Here is a 16,000-nt window from a genome sequence, read left to right as displayed (position 1 = left end):
TCAAAGTCCTGTCCTTAAAAAATGGCATTAGCCGGCCGGCCCCCCGTAACGGACGTATTCCAGCCTGTGGTGAAAGTAATTCCTAATGTAAAGGACTAAGGGTTTGCATACCATGTAGGAACAAATTGTGATTAACGGCTATTCATCGAGAGCTCACTAACATATGTCTTCACTGGAAGATGGTTGAAAGCAAAGTGGAGTGTTTACATTCGGGCAGGTGGGGATAAACACCTACCATATGGTAGATACCACCTAACCACCTTGTTCAAGAGTTTAATGACCATAGTCTAGCCTACGCTGAAAGTAATTACTAATGTTTAAGCGGACCGAGGGTTTGGCAATCATCCATAGAGGAACAATTGCGGAGAACATATTTATAGGTAGTGCAAGATACAATCATTCGTCTTACGATAATCCCGACTTTAAGATGGGGGTTAGCAATTAGTACTGATATGACAATATTTTGAAAAATATTTTTAAACTTCGCAGGCAGTGGGGTGCAGGCAGCAGCATACAAATCAGGCAGCAGAGAAGCAGCAAAATTACATTAGTTTTTTAACTTCTTTCTTTTCTTCCATATCTTTAACCCCTCTAATTAAATAGTGGTTAAAAAAATTAAAGGTGAATGTTACACTTGGTAAATGTGTACAGCCATGAACAACTGAATGAGAAACTACTTTATTGCTAAGTACAACCAAATCGGATAACAACATCCTTTTCCTTGTATTTCAACTACTGTAAACAATCACCGTAGTTATGTCATAAATGATGTTATGTAAAATAGGACTGATATATTTCTATGTAATTTGCTATGGATACAAGATCGGCAAGGTAATATACTGTTAAATTTAAACTGCAAGCTGTAGCTGAAGCTGAGAAAACAATGATCAAATTGCTAATGACTATCATGCATCGGCAACAAGGATGAAACTACCATAAACTTTGATATGACATCAAACACAACTATAGATAAAATTGAAAGAAAACTATATTAATCAGTAGTACCTGCCATGAAAAAACAAATTTTACTGTTGTTTTCATGCTGATAACGTACAACAAATGTAAAGCTCGTATCACAATGAAATCAAGTGAAAATAGCAAACGCAATAAATTTCTTTACACAATAAACATGCCCCCAACACAATCTATTATGAAGAAAATAATTTAGTTCACAAAGAGACGTATTTAGGACACATTTCGACTTATAAACGCATCATATAACGAAAAATGACCTTGTCCCATATATATAAGTAAAGTATCTCGATATTCACTTATGCTAACTAGAAGCAAGAAAATTTGCTCAAAATTGTATTAAGTACAGCAAAATAAACTCGTATTCACCATCAGCTGATTTCCAAACCAAAACAATGACAAACAATGACCACTAGGGGAAACAACCGACTGGACTAGCGGATCCAGTTTCCACCATGTGTGAAGCCACCCTCTGAAAAAGTACTTTAACACGTCCTAGCACCAGAGATGGGCATCAGTCACAAGTTGTTGGTGGTGAGAACAAGAGCTCAAGACCTCTACTCTCCTTTCGAAATAAGCATTTTCTCCAAAGTTAGAAATTAATCTCACATTTTAAGATTAAACAGAGGTTAATGAAAGTCTGGCCCTACGCAGTGCACACATATCTTCATGACGCTTTCAAAATATTTACTTGCAACTCCAAATATTTAGAAGATTGACGCCATCTCGATGTTTGCAGAGTCGCTTGTGTCAATAAACTTCCCATTCCATGTGCTAAATCCGCACACCACTTGTACCCATAGACGCTGTGGCACTCTCTTCACAAAAATCATAAACAATGACTTCCACCCACGACTAATCCAAGGGAACTACAATTTTTAGTAGAAGAAGAAGCATGCACTAGATAATTATTTAAATAAATAGTTAAACAGCAGTATAAGGTCATGAATTGCATAAATATTTTTACATATTCATGATTAATAATTTGAAAATATCGTTGTTGAAAAAGTACTAGATTCCTGACTCAAATATCAACAGTTTTGCTTGTGAACGGTACCTCCGGCATTCTTCGCAGTCGTCAATTGTTTATCAGTGTTGCCAATTGGTATGTGGTTACCCTCCATACTGGGTATAAGACTTACACAAAACCGGGTAAATAAGTGAAATTAGCGTATCTATTTGTAGTACGTAATAGATTAAGTATATATTATTTACAGCAATTTTATCATTGCTGCATTACTATGACAACTAGAATTCATGGAAACGGTTTGTCAATGCATCGGCGTATGTGCGAAGCTCCACTATATTGGCAACGATGAGCCATTTTTTGTCGCGTCGTCTGCTTGTAAAGGTACATCAGAAATATCTGTAATTTTTGGGGGTTAATTTGGTTGCAAAAAAGGGATAATCAACATGAATTAAATAAACATTTTGAAGTAACAAAGTCAAGTTAAACTAAATAATGAGTAAAGTAAACAATTAAGGGAATAAAGCTTTGCACCTCATAAAACCGTGTACTCGTGTGCTGCCTGTAACTGTGTTTATGTAGTGAGCGCTTAGGAAGCATGAACTGCAACGTGTTCAAGTGAAATTTGGAGTGAATTAAGACCCAAAACCTGTGTATAGTTACAATCAAATAAGCACTGTGGAGTTGCAGTTGTGATGGCAGTAAGGATAAAACCATCGATTACAAGGTAAAAAAGAATTTCAGTTCAAACCAGGACCCCAGGAATAAAAAGTTTCACACTTTCACTAATATAGGCAACAAAATGTTGTTTTATTGTGCAGATTACAACTGCAATCTTGAATAAGATCAATAAACATTACATATATACGCTAACATTGTTCAAATGAGTGCTGGGAAGGCTGGGAAAGATGGGGCATTGTCTGTGGTTAGAGGGGCCAGCCATGTGATTGCCGCCATATTGGATTTCAAAACTGCCTTGAAAACATATTTTACAAATAGCTCACATGCCTATTTTAGTTTGTATGGGGCTTTCATATATCACATTATGTTGACCAAACTTCAATCTTTTGAATGGTATGCTTAAAGATGTACTTGTATTCTTGTTTCACCAATTAAATATCGAGTGAATAAGGCCAAGCCACGCCATGACGATGGATCGACTGCGATTGTTTACCCTATACCACATATATTTAGAGTATAATGAGGCTACCATGTATATGAGGAAGGTACTGATTACCTAGAGTAGGTAAGACTACATTTGAGATGCTATTACTCCAACAAACGATGGGTTTCTTGGAAATTAACCCCTTCATCATTAGGAAAATACCTGTAAAAAATAAACAACAAAACACAATTTGCACCCTAGGACATGGGGCTATAGCCTAGCCTACGCTATAGGGTTATAGACTAAATCATTACAAAATCACTCAGCATCATTGGACTAAACAGTCTTGGGATAAAGTAGGCCAGGATACAGGATACAGGCATCCTGTAGCCTACTGTAATGAGATCCTACAGAAACTTATAGCCTAAACTTAACATTAGCCTATGAGTAAATCATTGAGATATCATAAAATATGACTCGTTTCATTTAGACAGTCTCAGGTTGAGACCCCATAGAAGGCTACGGTCTATAGGGTAACCTAGGAGTACCATAGGGCTAACTAGAGGTTAATTATATTATCTATAAACATCTATAACTCACATTATTACAGTAATTATCAGTTCTTTGAAATTCATCAACTATTACGATTGATTAAGAATTGTCTTGATTACGAAGACGGCAATTATTAAAGAAGATAAAAAGACGTTTGAATAGAAGTTACAATGGCGTCGCTGTGTTGACATTTTGGGCGTCTTCTATTTGAGAGTGTTTATTTATGGTTCCGGTTTAGAAGTGGATCCGGTTGTTTTCATTCTTTTTAATAAGTCAATTGGTGGACACTTGTAAGCAATCAGTTGGAATATAATTAAAAATTTAGATAATTTCTCAATAAATCGGATAATTTAGTGGTAGTTATTATGGCAAATAATGGATTCCGTTAATGGCGGTTTGTTTACGTTTTGGGCGTCGTCTCCTGAGGACTTCTCGTTCGTGGTTTCTGTTTGAATTTGATGTTTTGATTCAAACCTAATGGATGAAAAGGGGAAAGTTAGATATAATCATTGGAGAAATAATTGAAAATATAGAAAATTTATATCATGAGAGATAATTAGGATAAATGATGATAAGTACTCCGGCCGATGTAATAGTAGTAGAGGTGTCAATTACCCAGATGTTGACACCAGATTTAATAGACACACAGTAGTAGTAGTAGTAGTAGTAGTAGTAGTAGTAGTAGTAGTAGTAGTAGTAGTAGTAGTAGTAGTAGTAGTAGTAGTGAGTGGACTTTGCTAAAGAAACGGCTTTTCTGCTTGTTTTAATTCCACCTTTTCATACATTCTTCCCTATTTTCAACCTCCCCCTCAGCAGATCTGCAAAGAAGAGTATGTTAGCCATCAATGCCTTTTCATTTTCCTGATATGGCTGCTGCACAAAACTATGGCTACCTAATTCTAATCTCATTGTATCATGCTGGGTAGTAGAGTAAGAAATATTCTAAATTTTCATTTCTTTTTCTAACAGCACAAACGTTCTGTATCTTTCCCTTTTATTCTATTTCTGTTATGTAGTCTGGCCCTACTGGTCAGTTTTGTTTTTTCAGTGCTGTCATACCAGATTTCTTCTCTTATGTTTTTGTAATAGCATTTTCTGTAGACTCAATGTTGTCTCATCATTCATTTATCTCTCTCTGCCATGCATTTCTGTCCTAGTTGATTATTATTTCTTTGAGGCTGTTTACCTTTAACAGCTTCAATTTTACTTAAGTTTATGTTTAATTCTCTCATATATTCCTTTACTTGCATTTTTTCCGGGGGTTTTCTTGTTTTCTTACTGATCCCTGGTTATCTCATTTAGGGGCCTATTTCCACCGCTCTCAAGTGTACTTTTCAGATAGGATAGTTTATTCTTCATATATATACCTTGAGTGGCAGGAATAAAGGAAGGAAGAGGCCCCTATTTCAGATCTTAATGCATAAATCGCTGTGTATCTTGGGGCTTTCAGAATTGTTCTATCTATTACTTGATTGCTACTTTTTGTAATTCAATTGTGGTTTTTTGTCTTAGGGTTTTCATGAATTCCATGGCCTTCAAGAAAGGATGCATTGATAGCTAATCTTTCAATACAGCTTTTCCTATTTTCAACCTATTACCGACTTTTACTGTGAATGCATTAGCCATATTTTGCCCCTTTCTGCTTTGCTTCATTTGGTTCCTTTTTATCTGTCTGAGCCAGCCTTCCATATTGTTGATTGTTACTTCTAGGTATCTTATCTGCTCAACTAATTTCATTCCTTCCATGTGCTCCATATTTTCCACATCATCGATACTATACCAGTCGTTGTATATTAACATGTTACTCTTGTCCTTGTTTATGTTTAGGCCACATTCACTCGCTATTTCCATAAGTGTGTTTTTTATTGATTTTGTTATTTCTTCAAGTGTGTCCTAGTATTAATCCATCATCTGTATATAATAGTGCCACAATCCTTATAACTTCATTTCTAAAAACCTTCTGTTGTATTTTCTAGTTTTTCTATATTCAGGTACGTTATTAGTAGGAAAGAATATAGTTGACCCATTGCATCCCTGTCATATTCCATTAGTTACATTTAGCTCTTTTGTTCTATATTGGTAGGCATAGGCTACATACATCATTTGTATACATCTTTGCACTGCATTTATTACTTCTGCATGCAGCCTATACTTCATCATGACCTCTATGAGCATTTTTCTATTAAACTTGATTCAAATGCTTTTTGGAAGTCTATCGATACAACAAATAATGGGTCCTTTCTTCTGTATGTTTCCTGTATGCAGTATTGTAGTTTCATTAATTTTTTCCTATATTTCTAATATGCTTTTCTATTTTGGTTTTCAGGATCCCCTTGAAAATTGTATAGATGCATTTGTTAGAGCAATTGCCTAAGGTCTTTGACTGTAGGTGTTGTTTCTTGGGTGTAAGTGTTGGTTTTTACTTGAACCAGCTTCTCTGCGTTTTCCTGCCCTTCAGTATGCTGTTTAAACACTGCCAATTCTTTTTGAAGTTTGGTACTTTGTTAGAATAGTTTGAACAGAATTGGCTTCATTCCGTCTGGCTCTTTATTTGCCTTCGTTTTCTCGAGTTGATTTTTTACATCTTTTTCTGTTATGTTGATTTCTTACATGGGTTTAATTTCTGTCTCTGTTAGGTCATACACTCCATGCATGTGTTCTCTTAAAGATATATGGTATTTCATAATGCTTTGTTCCTCAATCTTTTCCATAATTCCTTCCATGTCATGTTTATTTTGTTCTTTTTGCTTGCTTTACTCAATATCTCGCCTATTTTGTTTCGTCTTGTGTTTTGGTACTTTTGTTTCCCAGAATCGTTTTACCAGCTACTTTCCCTAGGGTTTCTTTCCCCTTCATTCTCTTGCTTATTTTCGTCGTATATCCTTATCCATTCTTTTTCTGATGTGGTCTTTCCTCTCAGCATGTCTATATATTCCCAGATTTTCCTGTTGTCTGTTTTTTATCATTCAATTATCTCATTTCTAACCTTTTCTTTATATTTCTTCATATGCTTTCTTTATTATTATCTATACCTTTTGTTTTTTTGTTAAGATATGCTTCTTCATAGTATCTCTTTTCTTCTATTCTTGTGGCTTTCCTTTTTAATTTGTTATATACTCTTCTTTGGCTATTTCCTTCTTTATTTCTTTAGTGACCCATACTGGTTCTATTTTCTTCTTGTTTTCCTTTCTTTAACCTTCTTGATTATCTTCTCTAGGTTATTTGCTTTGGCTTTACTCATTGTTTTCCTCCAACTGGGTTAGATCTCCTTTTCTGTCTTGTTGGCTTACTTTATACTCTATATATTCAAGGTATTTCCTGGTAGACTCTTCTGTAACTTTCAAATATTTGATTTTCTTTTTGTTTCTTTTCTGAATGTTTTCCTTACTTTAGTGTTCATTTTGAATTGGACCTTTATGAGATGATGGTCTGATAGGTCATATTCATATTTTCCCTCATGTATCTCCATACATTCAAAGTTTTTATACATATTTTGGTTGACTAGGGCAAAGTCTATAGTGCTGTTCTGATCTCCTCTACTCCAGGTTATCTCCCCTTTGCAGCTGGGATCTCCATTTAATAGCGATAGAATGTATTTTTCCATTAGGTCCATAACGTATTTCCATTTTGGTCAAGTTCTTGTGTCCTATGAAACCTAAATGCCCATTGAAATCCCAAAGGACAACCACAGGCAGGTCTGTGTCTTCTCTATTGCTACATGTAAGGCGCTTATATTCGTTTATTTCTTTCTTTATCACTGGTTGACATGTAGACCAGAATTAGGTTAAATATTGCTGTCCTATAATTTCCATTTACAATTAGAATGTCTTTGTGTTCTGACTTTTCTTTTTCCATCTGGATCTCTCCTTTGGATCTATACATTATTAGTAGACCTTCTCCTTTGGTGTCGTCTTCATCTCTCATTGAGTCTCTCATTCTGATACTTGATGGAAAGAGTAATTTTTGCTGTTTAAGGTGTGTTTCTGTGATGCACATTATTGTGTTTTCTTTTGTTAAGTCCACTAGCTCGATTAATTTTGCTTTTGTCAGCCATTGGGTGTTTATGAGCTTTATTTCAAGATTTCTTGATGTATCTTCAGCCTTGCTCACTATCTTTTCATTTTCTCTATGTACAAAATTGCTTCTACCATCTAACCATTTATCTATAATTTGCGAACAACCTGTGCTAACTTGCCGTATTAGGACGGGAATTGTGTGTTGGTGGTCGAGGCAATGCCTTTACAACGGCGCCTCTTAATCTTAAGACTTATTTTTAATTGTTGAGCTCTTTTTATTCTTTTTTCTCTTTTTTTCCACATCTTTTTTAAAGTCTCTTTCCTCATTTCATTATGTTCTTCTCTAAATGGGAAATTTCCAACAACATCGTTTTTCATTCTCTTCATAAGGTTGCTGAAGGCCAATTGATCTTAGGTGTTCTTCTCTGTAAGCAAGACAACATAAAAGAAAATGAAAAATGTCTTCCTCTGTATTAACACAAAAAGGACAACAGGTGTTCCTGTTCTGATGTCTCTTTGTTATATTTAAATGCAGTGAGTGGTTCTGGCTCTAAAGAGAAGTATCGAACCAAAAGTGTTGACGTAAATTTCTTCATCTTTTTATTTCACTTTTCCATTTTTCTTTTTATATATATATTTACGGTCAATTATTTTCCAAGTCTTCTTTCCACTTTACTGTGTCCCAGATTCTGGCTTTGTCCTTAGTTTCTGTTTTGGACATTCCTTCCAGTTTTCTTAAATAGATTTTAATTCCATCCATGTACTTTTCCACTGTTTTCCCCAATTTTCTTTCCTTTTCTTGCATATCTATAATTATTTTCTTCAGTAACTCTTTCCGTCCATTTATAGTATTATTTACATAACTTAGCTTTCCACTTATAATTCTGTTTATCATGGAATATGCTTCTATCTCCCCCTTAATGTGGCTACTACGGTACTCTACAAGCTCCTAATATTTTCCTATAAACCCCATTCTCTATTCTTTGCAATTTTTTTCTATTTCTTTATCTGTTAAATTAACTACATCGGTCCCATATAAGATTGATGGTAGAGCTATATTCCCAGTATGTTTTACTTATAAGTACTTTTTTACAGCTTTTCTCTATCACTGAATACGTTAGGTTGGCTAAATTCTGTGCTTTGTCCCATCATTTCCTTTTTCTGTAGCTTAACAGATTTTAGTATTGTTTACCTTTATTCCTAAATATGTTATACTCTCCCGCACTTTTATATCCCCAATCTCTTCTGGTTTTTCCTTCATATTGAAAATAATGATGCTGCTTTTCTCTTTATTTATATTTTCTAGCCCACATTTGTTCCCATAATCTGTTAAAATCTTTATATTTTTCCTTGCGTCTTCTATATTTCCTGCTAATACTAACCCATCATCAGCAGATCCTGTCCCTTCCTCCTCCATTTTTCTAATTATCAAATATGTCATCAATTTGAAAAGTGATGTAGAACCTGTGCACCCTTGCCTAATTCCACTGGTAATTTCCATTTCCTGTTCATCTCCCTCCCCTAGGTCTATTAGTGTGCTATCCCCTTCGTATATATTAGCTACTGCCTCTATGATTTTGAATGTATTTTGAACTGTTTCATGACTTCGATCATAACTTCTCTTTTTAACCGAGTCAAAGGCTTTACTGTAATCGATAGCTATTACATAGAGGTTTTCTATTCCTATAGCTCTCTTCTACACAATATTGTAGTGTAAGGATATTATCTTCAATCATACTCCCTCTTGTGAATCCTGCTTGGCATTCGTGATCTTCTCCATTCAGTCTGAGGTGTGCTTCTATTTTATCTTTTATCAGCATCATGAATACTTTATATAATATATCTAATAAAGCTATTGGCCTTAGATCCTTGGCCTTTGGTTTCCTTTTCTTTTCTGTCATTTTCGCTCTCGATTTCTTCCCAAGATTCAGGCTTTTCTTGATTTCTAGCTCTTTGTTGTAGCATCTAACCAATACTTCTATACAGGTTTTGCTCTTCATTAATGCTTTGTAAAGCTCTGGTTTGATTCCATCTGTGCCTGCAGCTTTTTTTGCTTTGAGCTTACTTAGACAAGCTATGACTTTTCCTCGGTTATCAGAGTTTCCTGCATGGTATTTATCTTTCTTTTGCATTCATCAATGGGTCCATGTGTTCTCTTAATACTTTTGGGAATCTAGTCTCCAATTCTTATGGAATCATCTATTTCTGCCATTTCATTCTCATATTCCATCCTTTTCTCTTCATTCCAGATTTCCTTTATTTTATTTCGTGTTTACTGTATATGGTTCTCAAATAATTCACTAATCCGTTCTTTGTTTCAGCCTCATTTAGCTTGCTTCCCTGTCCATTATACAAATGTATAACTTCTTTTCTTGTTTTTTGCCTATTTCTTAACTTACCAATATTTTCCCCAGAGCTCTTTAGTTTGGTTTCTTCTTATTTCTTCTGTTATTTTCTTTCATAATAGTTATCTCTTCTTTTATTAATAGCTGCACTTCTTTCTTCTTTTCTTCTCTAGACTTTCCTTTAACGACATTGTCTCTCTCATATCGTTTTCTTCCTATTTAGCTCTTTCCTCTCCTTAATATTCTTTTCTTATTTCTTCATTGAACCAGGGTTGCTCTTCTACTTCTTCCTCTACTACATCTTTCTCCTATATGTTCTCACTAACTTGTCTTCTGCTACTTCTTTTATTGACAAGTCCATTTCTGAGATTCTGTCTATGTCTTTATCCATTAACATATCTTCTAGTTTTTTTTTTTAAATAAATCCTTTAGGCTACCTTCATCTGTTTCGAAGTATTTGATATCAAATTCATTTTGTCTTCATCAGTTACCATCTCCTCAAAATTTTCATAGACCTTCTCATTGACTAAAGCAAAATCTATTACACTTTTCATCTGCATCCTCTCCCAAGTGTAGACTCCGTTGCATCTGTCATCTCCATTAAGTAGTATTAGCCTATGTTCATTCATCCATTCTAGTATTATTTCCCCGTTTCTGTCTGTATTCTGGTGGCCTAAGAAACCTACATGGCCATTAAAATCTCCTAATATTAATAATGATTCTGGTCATTTATGTTTTTAATAAAACGTTTTCACATTCCATTTTTATTGCTTTATTTCTATTTTTATCCTCCTCTGTATTTCCTACTGATAAGTATAACACAAAATATGAATAATATTATTGTATATCTTACATTTAGCATGCCATAAATCTTTGCTAATGGTCTCCACCTTGTTTAACTCTGTGTAACACTTGATATTCAACAAACTCTTCCTCCTCAATGGGAACGACTCTCAGGAAGTCGAAGAAGAAGAAGAAGAAGACTCTTGTTCTCACGACCATGTTCCCCCCCAAAAAAAGCACTGAAAAGGGGAAATAAAGATAAGAATTAAATCAAGATTTCCAAGAGACTTTGTTTGAGAGAAAAGAGGAAAGAAATGAAGAAGCTGAGGTTCATAGATAACTTCAAGGAAAACAAGTACACAATTAAGAACTGGAAACAAAGGATTCGTGTATCATAATGAAAGCCAGACTGAATATGTTGAACTTAAAGGGGCAAATTTAAGAACGAGGTCTGTGAAATATGCAGAGTGGAGGAGGACACCACCGAACATTTATTCATGTGTAAATCGTTACAAAAATCAGACCAGGACATAAATTTAGGGACACTGACATCCCCTAACAGAAAGCTGGGAGAATATATAAGAATAGAACCCAAAATTAAGAATGTTCTTAATTAACCTGGAAAGGGATGGATGTCAAAGCTAAGTAGCTATAACGGCTCTGCCTCAGTTATAAAGAAGAAGAAATGAAAGGGAGTAGTTGGTTAAAAGTAAAGTAGAAATATTGTATTTATATCTAATTTAGAAATATCCTAAAATTTTTGGGGGGTATTTTGTGGCAAAAAAAAAGGGAAAATAGACATGAATTAGAGTCAAATTTTAAAATAACATAAAGTAAAGTTGAACTAAAGCATAAGTAAAGTAAATGATTAAGGGAATAAAAAAGCTTTGCACCTCATGAACAGTGTAGTAGTGTGCCCGCAACTGTGCTTGTGGAACGGGCTCTTAGGAGGAAACAGGAACCAAAATAAAACAAGCAAGGGAGCCGTTTCAAAGACATGTGCCGCCTACGACTACTACTGATTGCTACTCCATTGACTGCGTGCTTCTATTCAAAGTTCTGATATTGAAATATTAGTAGGTATCTGTGATTCCCGTCTTAATAGGTGAGTTGTACAGGTTACTTATAGACTATAGGCTATATTAGTAGTGACTGTATATTGTCTTGTGTATTGCCCTATGTATGAGACTATGGAGGGGTCTCGTATCCTCGGATGATTGATTTTCGTGGAGCCATACTGCAGTTTTGGAATTGAGATGGAGAACCTTACAATAATTGTTGTGAACAACGATTTTTGTAGTTGACTTAGTGAAAAGAAAGCTTAGGGAAAACAAAGGGGAAACTGGGTTTGTTCCGATACGTAATACAAACCATCGGTCCTTTAACAATAGGAAGTAGCTAGCGGCAGCTGGAACGGTCGTAAGCTTCGAACAAGGGGAGAACGGTAGTTAACTGCTTGTCCGACAGTCGCGCGCCGCGCGACTGGGAGGTAAACAAATCACTTTTGCTTTCGGCCGTGGGTGTGAAGACGTGTTCGTCCATCGCTCTCTGCCCGCTTCATCGTCGTATGCTTTGTTTTATATTGTGTTTTCTACTAATGGTTGTTTGACTGAAAATGAAACTGTAAGTACACTGTTTTCATTTTCATTACTTAATTATGAACCAACATGGAGTAATCGCCGTAGATGCGGCGAGTGTTTTCTACTAAGGTTTTTGTTTGACTTGAAAATGAAACTGTAAGTACACTGTTTTCATTTTCATTACTTAATTATGAACCAACATGGAGTTATCGCCGTAGATGCGGCGATTTCCTCTCTTTTCATGAATTGAACCCTTGAATTATGTCTCGGTGCCGAGGGCGGGCGCGCTCGCGCCGAGTCATGTATTTTGGGCGAAAGTGTGTAATTGAAAATGTAAGTACTCTTTCATTATATTTTTTGCCCTGTGCGTTCGTTTACCGAGATGTGATTGCGCTCGGCACGAGCCTTTTAATTTTGTATAATAGAATGCAATGAAAGTGGATTCGCAATTGCAATATTCTTTTCATTTTCATTTATTTATTTGCATGAAATTTAATTTGGATCAATTTTCGTTCTTACCCGGGAATTGATCCTTACGATTTTTTATGTGAAAATGAAATCGCAAGTGCAGTATTCTGTTTCATTTTCATATATATTTTATGATAGCATCATATTATTGAATCAAGTTTCCGTTCTTACCCGGGAATTGATTTTTTCCCCTTTAAGTTCTATGAAGTGAATCGAGCAGTATTCTGTTTCATTTTCATATTACTTTTCACTGCTGTGCGGGGGTGGGGAAGAAGCGAAGATCTGCCAGGAAGTCGTCGGAAAGCTCTCCCGCGACTCCCTTGGTATCCGATTCTTCGTCTTCCTTCCTCCTGCCCCCGCTCAGCTTCTTCGTTGTATTTTGTATTTGGGGTCTTCCTTGCGTTCGGGGTGGGGGCATGTCTTCCCCCCGTGCGTGAGGGAACCCCTCTTACTAATCTATCTATGTTTACCGCAGGTGCTACATCCGTGGGAGACGACCTTGGACAGGTATGGACCACCGCGGAGGCAGGGCGTGCCTAGCATCCACGGGCTGCTGCAGCGTCTAGCGAGGTCTGGGGCGGTCTCCACTACTACCACGGCCGCTTATGCTGCTCCCCCCCCTACTGGTCTACACTCCCCATGCTGTGTCGATGACGCCGTCTGCCGCTACTAGGGCCGCAGCCGTACCGAGGTGGGGTTGCCGCCGCCGCCTGTTTTCTTCGTGTTGCCTGCCCCAGACTTCCGCTGTTCCAGCAGCTCGCCCCTGGACCGGCCGCCAGGACCCAGGTTCCGCTGACTGCCGATGATTCTACGAGGCGATCGCTGGGCCTGCCGTACCTGCCGCTGATGTGTTTCCCCGTTTTTGGGCGGCTGTTCCCCTTCTGTCTCCACGCTTCCGCTGTTCCTGCCGCTCCTGAGCTGGTTCTTGTTCCTGTCGCTCCTGGTTCCTGTGCCTGTCCATGCTGGTCCTGCCCACGGTGTGTCCTTCCCAGTCCCCAGGGTCCTTCCGGACAGGTGCAGATCGGGCCCGTGTTGCTTCGGCAAATAGCCCCGGCTCCGGCCTGGATGGAGGACCTGACGACTGTCCTGCGTGAGCTGACGAGGAAGAGGAGAAGAGGAAGCTGTCATCTTCGTCTTCATCGTCTGCTGCTGCCTCTTCCCCTTCGACTTCTAAGGCCCATAAGCCGAAGAAGAAGAAGGCTGCCTTCCCCCCTAAGAAGTCTCCTTCGGGAACTTCTAAGGGCCCGTCCCACCCCGGTGGGACGGGGGGGTCCTTCTGCTGGTCCTCCTGCTCCTTTGGGAGCGGGGCCCGTCTCCCCTTCCGTAAGGAAGAGATAGACGGGGACCAGAGGAGTATCGGTTAGCTCTGGTACTTCCTCGCCTGTGATAGCGGCGATGCCGCTACGCCAGGTTCTGGCTCGGTCTCTCGTTCGCGAGAGATCCCGAGTGTACGTTCTCCCTGGGAGACCGTGCAGCCAAGTTTCGGCGCCAGAGTTCGCTCGGCGCCAAGACGCGGCACGGAGCAGAAGGCTGGTGAGAGACGCTCAGGTGACTCTTGCCAGGCCAGCGGCCCGCTCTTGCAGCGACCAGCTGGTACCCAGGTTTTCTCCCCTAAGAAGGCTCCTTCGGGACCTTCTAAGGGCCCGTCTCGCTCCGGCGATTCGGGGAGCTCTTCTGCTGGTCCTCCTGCTCCCTCGGGAACAGGGCCCGTCTTTTCTTCTACCAAGGAGAAGAAGACGGGGACCAGAGGAGTACCAGCTTCGGCTGGCACTTCCTCGCCTGGTTCTAGCGGTTCTGCCGCTAAACCAGGATCCGCCTCGGCTTCTCGGTTTAGCGAGAAGTACCGAGTGGACGGTCTCCCGCGGGAGACCGTCCAGCCAAAGTCTTGACACCCGAGCTCGCTCGCCGCCAAGACCGAAGCGCGGAGCAGAAGACTGGCGAGTGTCGTGCAGACAACTCTCGCCAGGCCAGTGGACGCTCTCGCAGCGACCAGCTGGCTGCTCGGGTTGACGTGACGGTCGCTGACCAGCCACGGGTTGAGGCGAGGAAGGGGGTCCCCGCGGCCGTCGGTACCAGCCACGGCTGGTACCAGCGGCTCGACGCGCGAGAGGACGCTCGCCGGTCTCACCGCGACAGCGAGCCTAGCAGGTCACCTGACGCCGCTCTCCCATCGGGACCGGGCGGAGACGGTAACCAGCAACAGCTCGCCTGACGCTAGAGATCAGCGTCGACGTTCTCAGCCAAGCCTCTCGCCCCAGGCGAGCGGCAAGGCTAGGCCTGCTGCTCGATCGCCACCGCGGGTTGACGATCAGCAGCAGCCCTCCAAGCACGTGGTCCTGCCAGCGAGCTAGGGGGGAGCGTCAGGTCTGCCTCTCCTGTACCTTCAACCTCCTCGGGCTACACCGGGAGGAGCGAGGTACCTATGAGTGATCGCGAGAGGTGCGCCGCTCGCGATCCCGCTATGACGCCGTATGGACCAGGCACGGTTCTAGGACCGACCAGGACATACGCGCAATTAGCTGGAGGCGACCGTCAGGGTCTGCCGCTGTTCCTCCTTCTGAAGGAGGAGTATCTCGGGATCTGTTCTTGTTGGAGGGACTGGACGGTCCTACTCCGCAAGACGCGGTACTCCCGAGATACAGAGGAATTTGCAGAAGTCATTAAGCTGATTCGTCAGCATAATGACCCTGCGGAAGGATTGCCGCTCCCACCAGCGAGCCCACAAGTCTCTGCTCGAGTCGTTTTGGGGCCCGAGAGGGAACCCAAACCGACGGTGGGTCTGCCGCGATCGGAGCTTGCCGATTCTGTCTCGAACCAGTGTCTCTCGTCTCCGGACAAGAAGGCTCTCTCAGTTCTGGCCGGTCGATCAAGCTACTTCCACTCCTCTACTGCGACAGCGGCGTTTCTACGTGTCTTCGGACACCGTATTTAAATACTCCTTCGGTCCTCTTGAGAGGTTTCGACCTCGACGAGGACTGGAATGAGTCGGAGGACGGTATCGGCTCTCTCCTGTCAGGTGTCGATCAGCCCCACCCAGAACGACGTTCACAGTGGCGGCCAGACCCTTACCTACAGTGAGAGTTCGTAACCCTCCGCGGGAAAACGTTTTCTCCTGACGATACGTTTTCCCAGACTCTGAGAGGCCATCGCCGCAAGGCGATGGCTGCTCCCCTACTCTTCTCCAACTGCTAGTTCCACTGGGAAGGCGAGCG

General features: G+C 40.1%; 2 long non-coding RNA genes across 2 annotated transcripts in view; one reads left to right on the top strand and one right to left on the bottom strand.

Annotated features, from left to right (window-relative positions):
- LOC135204731 (uncharacterized) overlaps positions 1-3,780 on the bottom strand; it is a 442,014-nt gene extending 438,234 nt beyond the window's left edge. Inside the window, exon 1 of the long non-coding RNA XR_010312317.1 lies at positions 3,645-3,780. This is a non-coding gene — a long non-coding RNA (uncharacterized LOC135204731). The remainder of the gene's footprint in view (positions 1-3,644) is intronic.
- The window catches only part of LOC135204732 (uncharacterized), a 267,367-nt gene that overhangs the window by 122,388 nt on the left and 128,979 nt on the right, over positions 1-16,000 (top strand). The gene's annotated exons all lie outside the window — the stretch shown is intronic.

The sequence above is a fragment of the Macrobrachium nipponense genome, chromosome 47 (genome assembly GCF_015104395.2).
Source record: "Macrobrachium nipponense isolate FS-2020 chromosome 47, ASM1510439v2, whole genome shotgun sequence".
NCBI lineage: Eukaryota > Metazoa > Arthropoda > Malacostraca > Decapoda > Palaemonidae > Macrobrachium > Macrobrachium nipponense.
The sequence above is the reverse complement of the archived record's forward strand: the minus strand, read 5'-3'. Positions and strand labels throughout refer to the sequence as shown.